Source organism: Zootermopsis nevadensis, unplaced genomic scaffold (assembly GCF_977971745.1).
Source record: "Zootermopsis nevadensis isolate Lab colony 2312 unplaced genomic scaffold, Znev_1.0 Znev_ptg000255l, whole genome shotgun sequence".
Classification (NCBI taxonomy): domain Eukaryota; kingdom Metazoa; phylum Arthropoda; class Insecta; order Blattodea; family Termopsidae; genus Zootermopsis; species Zootermopsis nevadensis.
The window spans coordinates 28,371-50,740 of NW_028259382.1; positions in this window are offsets into that span (position 1 = coordinate 28,371).

The window sequence follows — 22,370 nt, forward strand, 5'->3', positions numbered from 1 at the left end:
TTCAGCGGCTAAGTCCGAAAATTTCCAAAATGCAGAAAAATATTCATAATTGAAGAAAGTTGGCCTTGCTGTGCATAGTAATGCCGTTAATTGACTAAAAATAAATTTCCGCTGTGTTAGCTGGGCCTTACTTGGACGGTACGAATTCTGCGGCTATGTCCCGTGGTGCGTGGTACATGAAACCAGTTCTGCGGCTATGTCCCACCGTGCGTGTTACTTGAGTCGCTTCAGCGGCTAAGTCCGAAAATTTCCAAAATGCAGAAAAATATACATAATTGAAGAAAGTTGGCCTTGCTGTGCATAGTAATGCCGTTAATTGACTAAAAATAAATTTCCGCTGTGTTAGGTGGGCCTTACTTGGACGGGACGAATTCTGCGGCTATGTCCCGTGGTGCGTGGTACTTGAAATCAGTTCTGCGGCTATGTCCGACCGTGCGTGTTAGTTGAGTCGCTTCAGCGGCTAAGTCCAAAAAATTTCCAAAATGCAGAAAAATACACATAATTGAAGAAAATTGGGCTTGCTGTGCTTAATAAAATCGTTAATAGATTAAAAATAAATTACCGCTGTGTTAGGTGGGCCTTACTTGGACGGTACGAATTCTGCGGCTATGTCCCGTGGTGCGTGGTACTTGAAACCAGTTCTGCGGCTATGTCCGACCGTGCGTGTTAGTTGAGTCGCTTCAGCGGCTAAGTCCGAAAATTTCCAAAATGCAGAAAAATATTCATAATTGAAGAAAGTTGGCCTTGCTGTGCATAGTAATGCCGTTAATTGACTAAAAATAAATTTCCGCTGTGTTAGGTGGGCCTTACTTGGACGGGACGAATTCTGCGGCTATGTCCCGTGGTGCGTGGTACTTGAAATCAGTTCTGCGGCTATGTCCCACCGTGCGTGTTACTTGAGTCGCTTCAGCGGCTAAGTCCAAAAAATTTCCAAAATGCAGAAAAATACACATAATTGAAGAAAATTGGGCTTGCTGTGCTTAATAAAATCGTTAATAGATTAAAAATAAATTTCCGCTGTGTTAGCTGGGCCTTACTTGGACGGTACGAATTCTGCGGCTATGTCCCGTGGTGCGTGGTACATGAAACCAGTTCTGCGGCTATGTCCGACCGTGCGTGTTAGTTGAGTCGCTTCAGCGGCTAAGTCCGAAAATTTCCAAAATGCAGAAAAATATTCATAATTGAAGAAAGTTGGCCTTGCTGTGCATAGTAATGCCGTTAATTGACTAAAAATAAATTTCCGCTGTGTTAGCTGGGCCTTACTTGGACGGTACGAATTCTGCGGCTATGTCCCGTGGTGCGTGGTACATGAAACCAGTTCTGCGGCTATGTCCCACCGTGCGTGTTACTTGAGTCGCTTCAGCGGCTAAGTCCAAAAAATTTCCAAAATGCAGAAAAATACACATAATTGAAGAAAATTGGGCTTGCTGTGCTTAATAAAATCGTTAATAGATTAAAAATAAATTTCCGCTGTGTTAGCTGGGCCTTACTTGGACGGTACGAATTCTGCGGCTATGTCCCGTGGTGCGTGGTACTTGAAACCAGTTCTGCGGCTATGTCCGACCGTGCGTGTTAGTTGAGTCGCTTCAGCGGCTAAGTCCGAAAATTTCCAAAATGCAGAAAAATATTCATAATTGAAGAAAGTTGGCCTTGCTGTGCATAGTAATGCCGTTAATTGACTAAAAATAAATTTCCGCTGTGTTAGCTGGGCCTTACTTGGACGGTACGAATTCTGCGGCTATGTCCCGTGGTGCGTGGTACATGAAACCAGTTCTGCGGCTATGTCCGACCGTGCGTGTTAGTTGAGTCGCTTCAGCGGCTAAGTCCGAAAATTTCCAAAATGCAGAAAAATATTCATAATTGAAGAAAGTTGGCCTTGCTGTGCATAGTAATGCCGTTAATTGACTAAAAATAAATTTCCGCTGTGTTAGCTGGGCCTTACTTGGACGGTACGAATTCTGCGGCTATGTCCCGTGGTGCGTGGTACATGAAACCAGTTCTGCGGCTATGTCCCACCGTGCGTGTTACTTGAGTCGCTTCAGCGGCTAAGTCCAAAAAATTTCCAAAATGCAGAAAAATACACATAATTGAAGAAAATTGGGCTTGCTGTGCTTAATAAAATCGTTAATAGATTAAAAATAAATTTCCGCTGTGTTAGCTGGGCCTTACTTGGACGGTACGAATTCTGCGGCTATGTCCCGTGGTGCGTGGTACTTGAAATCAGTTCTGCGGCTATGTCCCACCGTGCGTGTTACTTGAGTCGCTTCAGCGGCTAAGTCCGAAAATTTCCAAAATGCAGAAAAATATACATAATTGAATAAAGTTGGCCTTGCTGTGCTTAATAATATCGTTAATAGATTAAAAATAAATTTCCGCTGTGTTAGGTGGGCCTTACTTGGACGGTACGAATTCTGCGGCTATGTCCCGTGGTGCGTGGTACTTGAAACCAGTTCTGCGGCTATGTCCGACCGTGCGTGTTAGTTGAGTCGCTTCAGCGGCTAAGTCCAAAAAATTTCCAAAATGCAGAAAAATACACATAATTGAAGAAAATTGGGCTTGCTGTGCTTAATAAAATCGTTAATAGATTAAAAATAAATTACCGCTGTGTTAGGTGGGCCTTACTTGGACGGTACGAATTCTGCGGCTATGTCCCGTGGTGCGTGGTACTTGAAATCAGTTCTGCGGCTATGTCCCACCGTGCGTGTTACTTGAGTCGCTTCAGCGGCTAAGTCCGAAAATTTCCAAAATGCAGAAAAATATACATAATTGAAGAAAGTTGGCCTTGCTGTGCTTAATAATATCGTTAATAGATTAAAAATAAATTTCCGCTGTGTTAGGTGGGCCTTACTTGGACGGGACGAATTCTGCGGCTATGTCCCGTGGTGCGTGGTACTTGAAACCAGTTCTGCGGCTATGTCCGACCGTGCGTGTTAGTTGAGTCGCTTCAGCGGCTAAGTCCGAAAATTTCCAAAATGCAGAAAAATATACATAATTGAAGAAAGTTGGCCTTGCTGTGCATAGTAATGCCGTTAATTGACTAAAAATAAATTTCCGCTGTGTTAGGTGGGCCTTACTTGGACGGGACGAATTCTGCGGCTATGTCCCGTGGTGCGTGGTACTTGAAATCAGTTCTGCGGCTATGTCCGACCGTGCGTGTTAGTTGAGTCGCTTCAGCGGCTAAGTCCAAAAAATTTCCAAAATGCAGAAAAATACACATAATTGAAGAAAATTGGGCTTGCTGTGCTTAATAAAATCGTTAATAGATTAAAAATAAATTACCGCTGTGTTAGGTGGGCCTTACTTGGACGGTACGAATTCTGCGGCTATGTCCCGTGGTGCGTGGTACTTGAAACCAGTTCTGCGGCTATGTCCCACCGTGCGTGTTACTTGAGTCGCTTCAGCGGCTAAGTCCAAAAAATTTCCAAAATGCAGAAAAATACACATAATTGAAGAAAATTGGGCTTGCTGTGCTTAATAAAATCGTTAATAGATTAAAAATAAATTTCCGCTGTGTTAGCTGGGCCTTACTTGGACGGTACGAATTCTGCGGCTATGTCCCGTGGTGCGTGGTACTTGAAACCAGTTCTGCGGCTATGTCCGACCGTGCGTGTTAGTTGAGTCGCTTCAGCGGCTAAGTCCGAAAATTTCCAAAATGCAGAAAAATATTCATAATTGAAGAAAGTTGGCCTTGCTGTGCATAGTAATGCCGTTAATTGACTAAAAATAAATTTCCGCTGTGTTAGGTGGGCCTTACTTGGACGGGACGAATTCTGCGGCTATGTCCCGTGGTGCGTGGTACTTGAAATCAGTTCTGCGGCTATGTCCGACCGTGCGTGTTAGTTGAGTCGCTTCAGCGGCTAAGTCCAAAAAATTTCCAAAATGCAGAAAAATACACATAATTGAAGAAAATTGGGCTTGCTGTGCTTAATAAAATCGTTAATAGATTAAAAATAAATTACCGCTGTGTTAGGTGGGCCTTACTTGGACGGTACGAATTCTGCGGCTATGTCCCGTGGTGCGTGGTACTTGAAACCAGTTCTGCGGCTATGTCCGACCGTGCGTGTTAGTTGAGTCGCTTCAGCGGCTAAGTCCGAAAATTTCCAAAATGCAGAAAAATATTCATAATTGAAGAAAGTTGGCCTTGCTGTGCATAGTAATGCCGTTAATTGACTAAAAATAAATTTCCGCTGTGTTAGCTGGGCCTTACTTGGACGGTACGAATTCTGCGGCTATGTCCCGTGGTGCGTGGTACATGAAACCAGTTCTGCGGCTATGTCCGACCGTGCGTGTTAGTTGAGTCGCTTCAGCGGCTAAGTCCGAAAATTTCCAAAATGCAGAAAAATATTCATAATTGAAGAAAGTTGGCCTTGCTGTGCATAGTAATGCCGTTAATTGACTAAAAATAAATTTCCGCTGTGTTAGCTGGGCCTTACTTGGACGGTACGAATTCTGCGGCTATGTCCCGTGGTGCGTGGTACATGAAACCAGTTCTGCGGCTATGTCCCACCGTGCGTGTTACTTGAGTCGCTTCAGCGGCTAAGTCCAAAAAATTTCCAAAATGCAGAAAAATACACATAATTGAAGAAAATTGGGCTTGCTGTGCTTAATAAAATCGTTAATAGATTAAAAATAAATTTCCGCTGTGTTAGCTGGGCCTTACTTGGACGGTACGAATTCTGCGGCTATGTCCCGTGGTGCGTGGTACTTGAAACCAGTTCTGCGGCTATGTCCGACCGTGCGTGTTAGTTGAGTCGCTTCAGCGGCTAAGTCCGAAAATTTCCAAAATGCAGAAAAATATTCATAATTGAAGAAAGTTGGCCTTGCTGTGCATAGTAATGCCGTTAATTGACTAAAAATAAATTTCCGCTGTGTTAGCTGGGCCTTACTTGGACGGTACGAATTCTGCGGCTATGTCCCGTGGTGCGTGGTACATGAAACCAGTTCTGCGGCTATGTCCGACCGTGCGTGTTAGTTGAGTCGCTTCAGCGGCTAAGTCCGAAAATTTCCAAAATGCAGAAAAATATTCATAATTGAAGAAAGTTGGCCTTGCTGTGCATAGTAATGCCGTTAATTGACTAAAAATAAATTTCCGCTGTGTTAGCTGGGCCTTACTTGGACGGTACGAATTCTGCGGCTATGTCCCGTGGTGCGTGGTACATGAAACCAGTTCTGCGGCTATGTCCCACCGTGCGTGTTACTTGAGTCGCTTCAGCGGCTAAGTCCAAAAAATTTCCAAAATGCAGAAAAATACACATAATTGAAGAAAATTGGGCTTGCTGTGCTTAATAAAATCGTTAATAGATTAAAAATAAATTTCCGCTGTGTTAGCTGGGCCTTACTTGGACGGTACGAATTCTGCGGCTATGTCCCGTGGTGCGTGGTACTTGAAATCAGTTCTGCGGCTATGTCCCACCGTGCGTGTTACTTGAGTCGCTTCAGCGGCTAAGTCCGAAAATTTCCAAAATGCAGAAAAATATACATAATTGAATAAAGTTGGCCTTGCTGTGCTTAATAATATCGTTAATAGATTAAAAATAAATTTCCGCTGTGTTAGGTGGGCCTTACTTGGACGGTACGAATTCTGCGGCTATGTCCCGTGGTGCGTGGTACTTGAAACCAGTTCTGCGGCTATGTCCGACCGTGCGTGTTAGTTGAGTCGCTTCAGCGGCTAAGTCCAAAAAATTTCCAAAATGCAGAAAAATACACATAATTGAAGAAAATTGGGCTTGCTGTGCTTAATAAAATCGTTAATAGATTAAAAATAAATTACCGCTGTGTTAGGTGGGCCTTACTTGGACGGTACGAATTCTGCGGCTATGTCCCGTGGTGCGTGGTACTTGAAATCAGTTCTGCGGCTATGTCCCACCGTGCGTGTTACTTGAGTCGCTTCAGCGGCTAAGTCCGAAAATTTCCAAAATGCAGAAAAATATACATAATTGAAGAAAGTTGGCCTTGCTGTGCTTAATAATATCGTTAATAGATTAAAAATAAATTTCCGCTGTGTTAGGTGGGCCTTACTTGGACGGGACGAATTCTGCGGCTATGTCCCGTGGTGCGTGGTACTTGAAACCAGTTCTGCGGCTATGTCCGACCGTGCGTGTTAGTTGAGTCGCTTCAGCGGCTAAGTCCGAAAATTTCCAAAATGCAGAAAAATATACATAATTGAAGAAAGTTGGCCTTGCTGTGCATAGTAATGCCGTTAATTGACTAAAAATAAATTTCCGCTGTGTTAGGTGGGCCTTACTTGGACGGGACGAATTCTGCGGCTATGTCCCGTGGTGCGTGGTACTTGAAATCAGTTCTGCGGCTATGTCCGACCGTGCGTGTTAGTTGAGTCGCTTCAGCGGCTAAGTCCAAAAAATTTCCAAAATGCAGAAAAATACACATAATTGAAGAAAATTGGGCTTGCTGTGCTTAATAAAATCGTTAATAGATTAAAAATAAATTACCGCTGTGTTAGGTGGGCCTTACTTGGACGGTACGAATTCTGCGGCTATGTCCCGTGGTGCGTGGTACTTGAAACCAGTTCTGCGGCTATGTCCGACCGTGCGTGTTAGTTGAGTCGCTTCAGCGGCTAAGTCCGAAAATTTCCAAAATGCAGAAAAATATTCATAATTGAAGAAAGTTGGCCTTGCTGTGCATAGTAATGCCGTTAATTGACTAAAAATAAATTTCCGCTGTGTTAGGTGGGCCTTACTTGGACGGGACGAATTCTGCGGCTATGTCCCGTGGTGCGTGGTACTTGAAATCAGTTCTGCGGCTATGTCCGACCGTGCGTGTTAGTTGAGTCGCTTCAGCGGCTAAGTCCAAAAAATTTCCAAAATGCAGAAAAATACACATAATTGAAGAAAATTGGGCTTGCTGTGCTTAATAAAATCGTTAATAGATTAAAAATAAATTACCGCTGTGTTAGGTGGGCCTTACTTGGACGGTACGAATTCTGCGGCTATGTCCCGTGGTGCGTGGTACTTGAAACCAGTTCTGCGGCTATGTCCCACCGTGCGTGTTACTTGAGTCGCTTCAGCGGCTAAGTCCAAAAAATTTCCAAAATGCAGAAAAATACACATAATTGAAGAAAATTGGGCTTGCTGTGCTTAATAAAATCGTTAATAGATTAAAAATAAATTTCCGCTGTGTTAGCTGGGCCTTACTTGGACGGTACGAATTCTGCGGCTATGTCCCGTGGTGCGTGGTACTTGAAACCAGTTCTGCGGCTATGTCCCACCGTGCGTGTTACTTGAGTCGCTTCAGCGGCTAAGTCCAAAAAATTTCCAAAATGCAGAAAAATACACATAATTGAAGAAAATTGGGCTTGCTGTGCTTAATAAAATCGTTAATAGATTAAAAATAAATTTCCGCTGTGTTAGCTGGGCCTTACTTGGACGGTACGAATTCTGCGGCTATGTCCCGTGGTGCGTGGTACTTGAAATCAGTTCTGCGGCTATGTCCGACCGTGCGTGTTAGTTGAGTCGCTTCAGCGGCTAAGTCCGAAAATTTCCAAAATGCAGAAAAATATTCATAATTGAAGAAAGTTGGCCTTGCTGTGCATAGTAATGCCGTTAATTGACTAAAAATAAATTTCCGCTGTGTTAGCTGGGCCTTACTTGGACGGTACGAATTCTGCGGCTATGTCCCGTGGTGCGTGGTACATGAAACCAGTTCTGCGGCTATGTCCGACCGTGCGTGTTAGTTGAGTCGCTTCAGCGGCTAAGTCCGAAAATTTCCAAAATGCAGAAAAATATTCATAATTGAAGAAAGTTGGCCTTGCTGTGCATAGTAATGCCGTTAATTGACTAAAAATAAATTTCCGCTGTGTTAGCTGGGCCTTACTTGGACGGTACGAATTCTGCGGCTATGTCCCGTGGTGCGTGGTACATGAAACCAGTTCTGCGGCTATGTCCCACCGTGCGTGTTACTTGAGTCGCTTCAGCGGCTAAGTCCAAAAAATTTCCAAAATGCAGAAAAATACACATAATTGAAGAAAATTGGGCTTGCTGTGCTTAATAAAATCGTTAATAGATTAAAAATAAATTTCCGCTGTGTTAGCTGGGCCTTACTTGGACGGTACGAATTCTGCGGCTATGTCCCGTGGTGCGTGGTACTTGAAACCAGTTCTGCGGCTATGTCCGACCGTGCGTGTTAGTTGAGTCGCTTCAGCGGCTAAGTCCGAAAATTTCCAAAATGCAGAAAAATATTCATAATTGAAGAAAGTTGGCCTTGCTGTGCATAGTAATGCCGTTAATTGACTAAAAATAAATTTCCGCTGTGTTAGCTGGGCCTTACTTGGACGGTACGAATTCTGCGGCTATGTCCCGTGGTGCGTGGTACATGAAACCAGTTCTGCGGCTATGTCCCAAGGCGCGTGGTACGTGAAAGGGGTCTAGCTCTGCGGCTAAGTCCCACCGTGCGTGGTACTTGAATGGTCGTTCCAGCGGCTAAGTCCCACGGTGCGTGGTAGTTGCTGGATGGCGCGTGGTAGGTGTTGGCCGGCCTCGGCGGCCACTTAAGAGAGTCAAAACTATAGATCTTCGCTGCCACTCACCCGCGGGGGCTGGGGAATCCCTCCAGCCCGCCAGCGCCCCTCCCCCGCGGGGGGGTGGGGGGGCCGGAGTGACTTCGCGGGGTCTCGAAGCCGGGACCTTAGCGCACGCCCTGAGCGGAACAGGGCACGAAGCTGGCGGGGTTCGAACCCAGGACCTTCTTCGGCCATGCAGCAGCGACCCGATTTCTTGGTGTAGGGCGCCGTGGAGGCACGCGGCGTCCCAGAATCCCCGAAGCGAGGTTCGAACCCAGGAACGTCATAGGCCCCTCGCGGCTGCAGCAGCGACGAGCTTGCGTGGCGTAGGGCGCCGTGGTGGCAGGCGAGCATCGAACCGAGGACTGAGTCCTCGAGGCTGGCCGGAGAACACAGGAGCGTCGTCATCGTCCTCGCGGCGGCGGCGTAGGGCGCCGTGGTGGCCCGCGGCATCTCAGGTGGGCCTAAAACAATTAAGCTAGGTTCGAACCCAGGACGGAGTCCGGACCGAGTCCCCGCGATTAAGAACGCGGTCCCCCGCCCGCCCGCCCGCCCGCCCACACACGCCAGATCTCCGTCCTGCCCCCACCCCCACCCCCGTCCTGACACTACGACCCCGGGTCAAGTGCGGCGTGTCCCGAACCGGCAGGAGGCCTCATACTTGCCGATTGCCGGTTCGGCCGCGCACTCGGACCTGCTCCCAAAGTCCTCCCCATAGTAGGTCTGGACCCCCCTTATCTCAGCATTTGTCTTGCGCGGGCGGAAGGCGATTTTCTCCCCGACGAGAGGCTTGCCGGCCGCCAAGGCCCGGGACGTCTGCGGCAAAAGTCCGACGGCGCGTGGTAGCTCAGAAGGCTGTTTCGGTGAAAGAGTCCTGCGGTAATGGCGCCTTCTTAATAATAGTAACTTGAATAAAAATAACATAAGACAACACGAATAACGGGAGTAGAAGAAGAAGAATTAGGGAGGAAGAAAGCGTAATATAGTGAAGTAGATGGTTTTGTATTCTTATGAGTTGTTTGATTTTGAGTGAGTGAGTGAGTGGGATGTGTTGTTTTGGTTGCGTCCTATGTTTTTCTTTTATGGTTCTGTTGTGTCTTATTCTTTTTGTTGTGCCCTCTAATTATTCTTTTTCTGTCTCACTGTGTTGATGTATCGCATTGTTTTGTTGTGTCTTATGTTCTTGTACCTTATTGTAGGTCACTGCCACCGGGGATAAAATCATTTGCAGTCAATAACAAATAATAAAAATAATAATATGGTTAAGTATTTGTAAATCATTAAAATTGGGCTTGCGGTGCCCCGTCTCGAAAGAAATCATCGTATAGCCGTTAACGCATTAAAAGTAAGTCATGTAAGAGACTACGCCTGTGTTTGATGGGTTGTATTGGGACGGTCGCTTCCTGAGGCCAATTCAGACGGCGAGTATAGTTACGGGGCTGCTTCGAAGCACGAGACCGTGCCGTGATAGCGCCTTCCTAAGAATAAGAAATTGAACGAATATAACTTCAGCGGCTAAGTCCGAAATATTCCAAAATGCAGTAAAATATTCTTAATTGAAAAAAAATGGGCTTGCTGTGCACAATAATGCCGTTAATTGTCTAAAAATAAATTTCCGAAATTTAACTCAAAAGTCATGGCTCTGCGGCTATGTCCCGTGGTGCTTGGAACTTGAAATCAGTTCTGCGGCTATGTCCGACCGTGCGTGTTAGTTGAGTCGCTTCAGCGGCTAAGTCCGAAAATTTCCAAAATGCAGAAAAATATACATAATTGAAGAAAGTTGGCCTTGCTGTGCTTAATAATATCGTTAATAGATTAAAAATAAATTTCCGCTGTGTTAGGTGGGCCTTACTTGGACGGTACGAATTCTGCGGCTATGTCCCGTGGTGCGTGGTACTTGAAACCAGTTCTGCGGCTATGTCCGACCGTGCGTGTTAGTTGAGTCGCTTCAGCGGCTAAGTCCAAAAAATTTCCAAAATGCAGAAAAATACACATAATTGAAGAAAATTGGGCTTGCTGTGCTTAATAATATCGTTAATAGATTAAAAATAAATTTCCGCTGTGTTAGCTGGGCCTTACTTGGACGGTACGAATTCTGCGGCTATGTCCCGTGGTGCGTGGTACTTGAAACCAGTTCTGCGGCTATGTCCGACCGTGCGTGTTAGTTGAGTCGCTTCAGCGGCTAAGTCCAAAAAATTTCCAAAATGCAGAAAAATACACATAATTGAAGAAAATTGGGCTTGCTGTGCTTAATAATATCGTTAATAGATTAAAAATAAATTACCGCTGTGTTAGGTGGGCCTTACTTGGACGGTACGAATTCTGCGGCTATGTCCCGTGGTGCGTGGTACTTGAAACCAGTTCTGCGGCTATGTCCGACCGTGCGTGTTAGTTGAGTCGCTTCAGCGGCTAAGTCCGAAAATTTCCAAAATGCAGAAAAATATTCATAATTGAAGAAAGTTGGCCTTGCTGTGCATAGTAATGCCGTTAATTGACTAAAAATAAATTTCCGCTGTGTTAGGTGGGCCTTACTTGGACGGTACGAATTCTGCGGCTATGTCCCGTGGTGCGTGGTACTTGAAACCAGTTCTGCGGCTATGTCCGACCGTGCGTGTTAGTTGAGTCGCTTCAGCGGCTAAGTCCGAAAATTTCCAAAATGCAGAAAAATATTCATAATTGAAGAAAGTTGGCCTTGCTGTGCATAGTAATGCCGTTAATTGACTAAAAATAAATTTCCGCTGTGTTAGGTGGGCCTTACTTGGACGGGACGAATTCTGCGGCTATGTCCCGTGGTGCGTGGTACTTGAAATCAGTTCTGCGGCTATGTCCGACCGTGCGTGTTAGTTGAGTCGCTTCAGTGGCTAAGTCCAAAAAATTTCCAAAATGCAGAAAAATACACATAATTGAAGAAAATTGGGCTTGCTGTGCTTAATAAAATCGTTAATAGATTAAAAATAAATTACCGCTGTGTTAGGTGGGCCTTACTTGGACGGTACGAATTCTGCGGCTATGTCCCGTGGTGCGTGGTACTTGAAATCAGTTCTGCGGCTATGTCCCACCGTGCGTGTTAGTTGAGTCGCTTCAGCGGCTAAGTCCAAAAAATTTCCAAAATGCAGAAAAATACACATAATTGAAGAAAATTGGGCTTGCTGTGCTTAATAAAATCGTTAATAGATTAAAAATAAATTACCGCTGTGTTAGGTGGGCCTTACTTGGACGGTACGAATTCTGCGGCTATGTCCCGTGGTGCGTGGTACTTGAAATCAGTTCTGCGGCTATGTCCCACCGTGCGTGTTACTTGAGTCGCTTCAGCGGCTAAGTCCGAAAATTTCCAAAATGCAGAAAAATATACATAATTGAAGAAAGTTGGCCTTGCTGTGCTTAATAATATCGTTAATAGATTAAAAATAAATTTCCGCTGTGTTAGGTGGGCCTTACTTGGACGGGACGAATTCTGCGGCTATGTCCCGTGGTGCGTGGTACTTGAAACCAGTTCTGCGGCTATGTCCGACCGTGCGTGTTAGTTGAGTCGCTTCAGCGGCTAAGTCCGAAAATTTCCAAAATGCAGAAAAATATACATAATTGAAGAAAGTTGGCCTTGCTGTGCATAGTAATGCCGTTAATTGACTAAAAATAAATTTCCGCTGTGTTAGGTGGGCCTTACTTGGACGGGACGAATTCTGCGGCTATGTCCCGTGGTGCGTGGTACTTGAAATCAGTTCTGCGGCTATGTCCGACCGTGCGTGTTAGTTGAGTCGCTTCAGCGGCTAAGTCCAAAAAATTTCCAAAATGCAGAAAAATACACATAATTGAAGAAAATTGGGCTTGCTGTGCTTAATAAAATCGTTAATAGATTAAAAATAAATTACCGCTGTGTTAGGTGGGCCTTACTTGGACGGTACGAATTCTGCGGCTATGTCCCGTGGTGCGTGGTACTTGAAACCAGTTCTGCGGCTATGTCCGACCGTGCGTGTTAGTTGAGTCGCTTCAGCGGCTAAGTCCGAAAATTTCCAAAATGCAGAAAAATATTCATAATTGAAGAAAGTTGGCCTTGCTGTGCATAGTAATGCCGTTAATTGACTAAAAATAAATTTCCGCTGTGTTAGGTGGGCCTTACTTGGACGGGACGAATTCTGCGGCTATGTCCCGTGGTGCGTGGTACTTGAAATCAGTTCTGCGGCTATGTCCGACCGTGCGTGTTAGTTGAGTCGCTTCAGCGGCTAAGTCCAAAAAATTTCCAAAATGCAGAAAAATACACATAATTGAAGAAAATTGGGCTTGCTGTGCTTAATAAAATCGTTAATAGATTAAAAATAAATTACCGCTGTGTTAGGTGGGCCTTACTTGGACGGTACGAATTCTGCGGCTATGTCCCGTGGTGCGTGGTACTTGAAATCAGTTCTGCGGCTATGTCCGACCGTGCGTGTTAGTTGAGTCGCTTCAGCGGCTAAGTCCGAAAATTTCCAAAATGCAGAAAAATATTCATAATTGAAGAAAGTTGGCCTTGCTGTGCATAGTAATGCCGTTAATTGACTAAAAATAAATTTCCGCTGTGTTAGCTGGGCCTTACTTGGACGGTACGAATTCTGCGGCTATGTCCCGTGGTGCGTGGTACATGAAACCAGTTCTGCGGCTATGTCCGACCGTGCGTGTTAGTTGAGTCGCTTCAGCGGCTAAGTCCGAAAATTTCCAAAATGCAGAAAAATATTCATAATTGAAGAAAGTTGGCCTTGCTGTGCATAGTAATGCCGTTAATTGACTAAAAATAAATTTCCGCTGTGTTAGCTGGGCCTTACTTGGACGGTACGAATTCTGCGGCTATGTCCCGTGGTGCGTGGTACATGAAACCAGTTCTGCGGCTATGTCCCACCGTGCGTGTTACTTGAGTCGCTTCAGCGGCTAAGTCCAAAAAATTTCCAAAATGCAGAAAAATACACATAATTGAAGAAAATTGGGCTTGCTGTGCTTAATAAAATCGTTAATAGATTAAAAATAAATTTCCGCTGTGTTAGCTGGGCCTTACTTGGACGGTACGAATTCTGCGGCTATGTCCCGTGGTGCGTGGTACTTGAAACCAGTTCTGCGGCTATGTCCGACCGTGCGTGTTAGTTGAGTCGCTTCAGCGGCTAAGTCCGAAAATTTCCAAAATGCAGAAAAATATTCATAATTGAAGAAAGTTGGCCTTGCTGTGCATAGTAATGCCGTTAATTGACTAAAAATAAATTTCCGCTGTGTTAGCTGGGCCTTACTTGGACGGTACGAATTCTGCGGCTATGTCCCGTGGTGCGTGGTACATGAAACCAGTTCTGCGGCTATGTCCGACCGTGCGTGTTAGTTGAGTCGCTTCAGCGGCTAAGTCCGAAAATTTCCAAAATGCAGAAAAATATTCATAATTGAAGAAAGTTGGCCTTGCTGTGCATAGTAATGCCGTTAATTGACTAAAAATAAATTTCCGCTGTGTTAGCTGGGCCTTACTTGGACGGTACGAATTCTGCGGCTATGTCCCGTGGTGCGTGGTACATGAAACCAGTTCTGCGGCTATGTCCCACCGTGCGTGTTACTTGAGTCGCTTCAGCGGCTAAGTCCAAAAAATTTCCAAAATGCAGAAAAATACACATAATTGAAGAAAATTGGGCTTGCTGTGCTTAATAAAATCGTTAATAGATTAAAAATAAATTTCCGCTGTGTTAGCTGGGCCTTACTTGGACGGTACGAATTCTGCGGCTATGTCCCGTGGTGCGTGGTACTTGAAATCAGTTCTGCGGCTATGTCCCACCGTGCGTGTTACTTGAGTCGCTTCAGCGGCTAAGTCCGAAAATTTCCAAAATGCAGAAAAATATACATAATTGAATAAAGTTGGCCTTGCTGTGCTTAATAATATCGTTAATAGATTAAAAATAAATTTCCGCTGTGTTAGGTGGGCCTTACTTGGACGGTACGAATTCTGCGGCTATGTCCCGTGGTGCGTGGTACTTGAAACCAGTTCTGCGGCTATGTCCGACCGTGCGTGTTAGTTGAGTCGCTTCAGCGGCTAAGTCCAAAAAATTTCCAAAATGCAGAAAAATACACATAATTGAAGAAAATTGGGCTTGCTGTGCTTAATAAAATCGTTAATAGATTAAAAATAAATTACCGCTGTGTTAGGTGGGCCTTACTTGGACGGTACGAATTCTGCGGCTATGTCCCGTGGTGCGTGGTACTTGAAATCAGTTCTGCGGCTATGTCCCACCGTGCGTGTTACTTGAGTCGCTTCAGCGGCTAAGTCCGAAAATTTCCAAAATGCAGAAAAATATACATAATTGAAGAAAGTTGGCCTTGCTGTGCTTAATAATATCGTTAATAGATTAAAAATAAATTTCCGCTGTGTTAGGTGGGCCTTACTTGGACGGGACGAATTCTGCGGCTATGTCCCGTGGTGCGTGGTACTTGAAACCAGTTCTGCGGCTATGTCCGACCGTGCGTGTTAGTTGAGTCGCTTCAGCGGCTAAGTCCGAAAATTTCCAAAATGCAGAAAAATATACATAATTGAAGAAAGTTGGCCTTGCTGTGCATAGTAATGCCGTTAATTGACTAAAAATAAATTTCCGCTGTGTTAGGTGGGCCTTACTTGGACGGGACGAATTCTGCGGCTATGTCCCGTGGTGCGTGGTACTTGAAATCAGTTCTGCGGCTATGTCCGACCGTGCGTGTTAGTTGAGTCGCTTCAGCGGCTAAGTCCAAAAAATTTCCAAAATGCAGAAAAATACACATAATTGAAGAAAATTGGGCTTGCTGTGCTTAATAAAATCGTTAATAGATTAAAAATAAATTACCGCTGTGTTAGGTGGGCCTTACTTGGACGGTACGAATTCTGCGGCTATGTCCCGTGGTGCGTGGTACTTGAAACCAGTTCTGCGGCTATGTCCGACCGTGCGTGTTAGTTGAGTCGCTTCAGCGGCTAAGTCCGAAAATTTCCAAAATGCAGAAAAATATTCATAATTGAAGAAAGTTGGCCTTGCTGTGCATAGTAATGCCGTTAATTGACTAAAAATAAATTTCCGCTGTGTTAGGTGGGCCTTACTTGGACGGGACGAATTCTGCGGCTATGTCCCGTGGTGCGTGGTACTTGAAATCAGTTCTGCGGCTATGTCCGACCGTGCGTGTTAGTTGAGTCGCTTCAGCGGCTAAGTCCAAAAAATTTCCAAAATGCAGAAAAATACACATAATTGAAGAAAATTGGGCTTGCTGTGCTTAATAAAATCGTTAATAGATTAAAAATAAATTACCGCTGTGTTAGGTGGGCCTTACTTGGACGGTACGAATTCTGCGGCTATGTCCCGTGGTGCGTGGTACTTGAAACCAGTTCTGCGGCTATGTCCCACCGTGCGTGTTACTTGAGTCGCTTCAGCGGCTAAGTCCAAAAAATTTCCAAAATGCAGAAAAATACACATAATTGAAGAAAATTGGGCTTGCTGTGCTTAATAAAATCGTTAATAGATTAAAAATAAATTTCCGCTGTGTTAGCTGGGCCTTACTTGGACGGTACGAATTCTGCGGCTATGTCCCGTGGTGCGTGGTACTTGAAACCAGTTCTGCGGCTATGTCCGACCGTGCGTGTTAGTTGAGTCGCTTCAGCGGCTAAGTCCAAAAAATTTCCAAAATGCAGAAAAATACACATAATTGAAGAAAATTGGGCTTGCTGTGCTTAATAAAATCGTTAATAGATTAAAAATAAATTACCGCTGTGTTAGGTGGGCCTTACTTGGACGGTACGAATTCTGCGGCTATGTCCCGTGGTGCGTGGTACTTGAAATCAGTTCTGCGGCTATGTCCCACCGTGCGTGTTACTTGAGTCGCTTCAGCGGCTAAGTCCGAAAATTTCCAAAATGCAGAAAAATATACATAATTGAAGAAAGTTGGCCTTGCTGTGCTTAATAATATCGTTAATAGATTAAAAATAAATTTCCGCTGTGTTAGGTGGGCCTTACTTGGACGGGACGAATTCTGCGGCTATGTCCCGTGGTGCGTGGTACTTGAAACCAGTTCTGCGGCTATGTCCGACCGTGCGTGTTAGTTGAGTCGCTTCAGCGGCTAAGTCCGAAAATTTCCAAAATGCAGAAAAATATACATAATTGAAGAAAGTTGGCCTTGCTGTGCATAGTAATGCCGTTAATTGACTAAAAATAAATTTCCGCTGTGTTAGGTGGGCCTTACTTGGACGGGACGAATTCTGCGGCTATGTCCCGTGGTGCGTGGTACTTGAAATCAGTTCTGCGGCTATGTCCGACCGTGCGTGTTAGTTGAGTCGCTTCAGCGGCTAAGTCCAAAAAATTTCCAAAATGCAGAAAAATACACATAATTGAAGAAAATTGGGCTTGCTGTGCTTAATAAAATCGTTAATAGATTAAAAATAAATTACCGCTGTGTTAGGTGGGCCTTACTTGGACGGTACGAATTCTGCGGCTATGTCCCGTGGTGCGTGGTACTTGAAACCAGTTCTGCGGCTATGTCCCACCGTGCGTGTTACTTGAGTCGCTTCAGCGGCTAAGTCCAAAAAATTTCCAAAATGCAGAAAAATACACATAATTGAAGAAAATTGGGCTTGCTGTGCTTAATAAAATCGTTAATAGATTAAAAATAAATTTCCGCTGTGTTAGCTGGGCCTTACTTGGACGGTACGAATTCTGCGGCTATGTCCCGTGGTGCGTGGTACTTGAAACCAGTTCTGCGGCTATGTCCGACCGTGCGTGTTAGTTGAGTCGCTTCAGCGGCTAAGTCCGAAAATTTCCAAAATGCAGAAAAATATTCATAATTGAAGAAAGTTGGCCTTGCTGTGCATAGTAATGCCGTTAATTGACTAAAAATAAATTTCCGCTGTGTTAGGTGGGCCTTACTTGGACGGGACGAATTCTGCGGCTATGTCCCGTGGTGCGTGGTACTTGAAATCAGTTCTGCGGCTATGTCCCACCGTGCGTGTTACTTGAGTCGCTTCAGCGGCTAAGTCCAAAAAATTTCCAAAATGCAGAAAAATACACATAATTGAAGAAAATTGGGCTTGCTGTGCTTAATAAAATCGTTAATAGATTAAAAATAAATTTCCGCTGTGTTAGCTGGGCCTTACTTGGACGGTACGAATTCTGCGGCTATGTCCCGTGGTGCGTGGTACATGAAACCAGTTCTGCGGCTATGTCCGACCGTGCGTGTTAGTTGAGTCGCTTCAGCGGCTAAGTCCGAAAATTTCCAAAATGCAGAAAAATATTCATAATTGAAGAAAGTTGGCCTTGCTGTGCATAGTAATGCCGTTAATTGACTAAAAATAAATTTCCGCTGTGTTAGCTGGGCCTTACTTGGACGGTACGAATTCTGCGGCTATGTCCCGTGGTGCGTGGTACATGAAACCAGTTCTGCGGCTATGTCCCACCGTGCGTGTTACTTGAGTCGCTTCAGCGGCTAAGTCCAAAAAATTTCCAAAATGCAGAAAAATACACATAATTGAAGAAAATTGGGCTTGCTGTGCTTAATAAAATCGTTAATAGATTAAAAATAAATTTCCGCTGTGTTAGCTGGGCCTTACTTGGACGGTACGAATTCTGCGGCTATGTCCCGTGGTGCGTGGTACTTGAAACCAGTTCTGCGGCTATGTCCGACCGTGCGTGTTAGTTGAGTCGCTTCAGCGGCTAAGTCCGAAAATTTCCAAAATGCAGAAAAATATACATAATTGAAGAAAGTTGGCCTTGCTGTGCATAGTAATGCCGTTAATTGACTAAAAATAAATTTCCGCTGTGTTAGGTGGGCCTTACTTGGACGGGACGAATTCTGCGGCTATGTCCCGTGGTGCGTGGTACTTGAAATCAGTTCTGCGGCTATGTCCGACCGTGCGTGTTAGTTGAGTCGCTTCAGCGGCTAAGTCCAAAAAATTTCCAAAATGCAGAAAAATACACATAATTGAAGAAAATTGGGCTTGCTGTGCTTAATAAAATCGTTAATAGATTAAAAATAAATTACCGCTGTGTTAGGTGGGCCTTACTTGGACGGTACGAATTCTGCGGCTATGTCCCGTGGTGCGTGGTACTTGAAACCAGTTCTGCGGCTATGTCCGACCGTGCGTGTTAGTTGAGTCGCTTCAGCGGCTAAGTCCGAAAATTTCCAAAATGCAGAAAAATATTCATAATTGAAGAAAGTTGGCCTTGCTGTGCATAGTAATGCCGTTAATTGACTAAAAATAAATTTCCGCTGTGTTAGGTGGGCCTTACTTGGACGGGACGAATTCTGCGGCTATGTCCCGTGGTGCGTGGTACTTGAAATCAGTTCTGCGGCTATGTCCGACCGTGCGTGTTAGTTGAGTCGCTTCAGCGGCTAAGTCCAAAAAATTTCCAAAATGCAGAAAAATACACATAATTGAAGAAAATTGGGCTTGCTGTGCTTAATAAAATCGTTAATAGATTAAAAATAAATTACCGCTGTGTTAGGTGGGCCTTACTTGGACGGTACGAATTCTGCGGCTATGTCCCGTGGTGCGTGGTACTTGAAACCAGTTCTGCGGCTATGTCCCACCGTGCGTGTTACTTGAGTCGCTTCAGCGGCTAAGTCCAAAAAATTTCCAAAATGCAGAAAAATACACATAATTGAAGAAAATTGGGCTTGCTGTGCTTAATAAAATCGTTAATAGATTAAAAATAAATTTCCGCTGTGTTAGCTGGGCCTTACTTGGACGGTACGAATTCTGCGGCTATGTCCCGTGGTGCGTGGTACTTGAAACCAGTTCTGCGGCTATGTCCGACCGTGCGTGTTAGTTGAGTCGCTTCAGCGGCTAAGTCCGAAAATTTCCAAAATGCAGAAAAATATTCATAATTGAAGAAAGTTGGCCTTGCTGTGCATAGTAATGCCGTTAATTGACTAAAAATAAATTTCCGCTGTGTTAGGTGGGCCTTACTTGGACGGGACGAATTCTGCGGCTATGTCCCGTGGTGCGTGGTACTTGAAATCAGTTCTGCGGCTATGTCCGACCGTGCGTGTTAGTTGAGTCGCTTCAGCGGCTAAGTCCAAAAAATTTCCAAAATGCAGAAAAATACACATAATTGAAGAAAATTGGGCTTGCTGTGCTTAATAAAATCGTTAATAGATTAAAAATAAATTACCGCTGTGTTAGGTGGGCCTTACTTGGACGGTACGAATTCTGCGGCTATGTCCCGTGGTGCGTGGTACTTGAAACCAGTTCTGCGGCTATGTCCGACCGTGCGTGTTAGTTGAGTCGCTTCAGCGGCTAAGTCCGAAAATTTCCAAAATGCAGAAAAATATTCATAATTGAAGAAAGTTGGCCTTGCTGTGCATAGTAATGCCGTTAATTGACTAAAAATAAATTTCCGCTGTGTTAGCTGGGCCTTACTTGGACGGTACGAATTCTGCGGCTATGTCCCGTGGTGCGTGGTACATGAAACCAGTTCTGCGGCTATGTCCGACCGTGCGTGTTAGTTGAGTCGCTTCAGCGGCTAAGTCCGAAAATTTCCAAAATGCAGAAAAATATTCATAATTGAAGAAAGTTGGCCTTGCTGTGCATAGTAATGCCGTTAATTGACTAAAAATAAATTTCCGCTGTGTTAGCTGGGCCTTACTTGGACGGTACGAATTCTGCGGCTATGTCCCGTGGTGCGTGGTACATGAAACCAGTTCTGCGGCTATGTCCCACCGTGCGTGTTACTTGAGTCGCTTCAGCGGCTAAGTCCAAAAAATTTCCAAAATGCAGAAAAATACACATAATTGAAGAAAATTGGGCTTGCTGTGCTTAATAAAATCGTTAATAGATTAAAAATAAATTTCCGCTGTGTTAGCTGGGCCTTACTTGGACGGTACGAATTCTGCGGCTATGTCCCGTGGTGCGTGGTACTTGAAACCAGTTCTGCGGCTATGTCCGACCGTGCGTGTTAGTTGAGTCGCTTCAGCGGCTAAGTCCGAAAATTTCCAAAATGCAGAAAAATATTCATAATTGAAGAAAGTTGGCCTTGCTGTGCATAGTAATGCCGTTAATTGACTAAAAATAAATTTCCGCTGTGTTAGCTGGGCCTTACTTGGACGGTACGAATTCTGCGGCTATGTCCCGTGGTGCGTGGTACATGAAACCAGTTCTGCGGCTATGTCCGACCGTGCGTGTTAGTTGAGTCGCTTCAGCGGCTAAGTCCGAAAATTTCCAAAATGCAGAAAAATATTCATAATTGAAGAAAGTTGGCCTTGCTGTGCATAGTAATGCCGTTAATTGACTAAAAATAAATTTCCGCTGTGTTAGCTGGGCCTTACTTGGACGGTACGAATTCTGCGGCTATGTCCCGTGGTGCGTGGTACATGAAACCAGTTCTGCGGCTATGTCCCACCGTGCGTGTTACTTGAGTCGCTTCAGCGGCTAAGTCCGAAAATTTCCAAAATGCAGAAAAATATACATAATTGAAGAAAGTTGGCCTTGCTGTGCATAGTAATGCCGTTAATTGACTAAAAATAAATTTCCGCTGTGTTAGGTGGGCCTTACTTGGACGGGACGAATTCTGCGGCTATGTCCCGTGGTGCGTGGTACTTGAAATCAGTTCTGCGGCTATGTCCGACCGTGCGTGTTAGTTGAGTCGCTTCAGCGGCTAAGTCCAAAAAATTTCCAAAATGCAGAAAAATACACATAATTGAAGAAAATTGGGCTTGCTGTGCTTAATAAAATCGTTAATAGATTAAAAATAAATTACCGCTGTGTTAGGTGGGCCTTACTTGGACGGTACGAATTCTGCGGCTATGTCCCGTGGTGCGTGGTACTTGAAACCAGTTCTGCGGCTATGTCCGACCGTGCGTGTTAGTTGAGTCGCTTCAGCGGCTAAGTCCGAAAATTTCCAAAATGCAGAAAAATATTCATAATTGAAGAAAGTTGGCCTTGCTGTGCATAGTAATGCCGTTAATTGACTAAAAATAAATTTCCGCTGTGTTAGGTGGGCCTTACTTGGACGGGACGAATTCTGCGGCTATGTCCCGTGGTGCGTGGTACTTGAAATCAGTTCTGCGGCTATGTCCCACCGTGCGTGTTACTTGAGTCGCTTCAGCGGCTAAGTCCAAAAAATTTCCAAAATGCAGAAAAATACACATAATTGAAGAAAATTGGGCTTGCTGTGCTTAATAAAATCGTTAATAGATTAAAAATAAATTTCCGCTGTGTTAGCTGGGCCTTACTTGGACGGTACGAATTCTGCGGCTATGTCCCGTGGTGCGTGGTACTTGAAACCAGTTCTGCGGCTATGTCCGACCGTGCGTGTTAGTTGAGTCGCTTCAGCGGCTAAGTCCGAAAATTTCCAAAATGCAGAAAAATATTCATAATTGAAGAAAGTTGGCCTTGCTGTGCATAGTAATGCCGTTAATTGACTAAAAATAAATTTCCGCTGTGTTAGCTGGGCCTTACTTGGACGGTACGAATTCTGCGGCTATGTCCCGTGGTGCGTGGTACATGAAACCAGTTCTGCGGCTATGTCCGACCGTGCGTGTTAGTTGAGTCGCTTCAGCGGCTAAGTCCGAAAATTTCCAAAATGCAGAAAAATATTCATAATTGAAGAAAGTTGGCCTTGCTGTGCATAGTAATGCCGTTAATTGACTAAAAATAAATTTCCGCTGTGTTAGCTGGGCCTTACTTGGACGGTACGAATTCTGCGGCTATGTCCCGTGGTGCGTGGTACATGAAACCAGTTCTGCGGCTATGTCCCACCGTGCGTGTTACTTGAGTCGCTTCAGCGGCTAAGTCCAAAAAATTTCCAAAATGCAGAAAAATACACATAATTGAAGAAAATTGGGCTTGCTGTGCTTAATAAAATCGTTAATAGATTAAAAATAAATTTCCGCTGTGTTAGCTGGGCCTTAC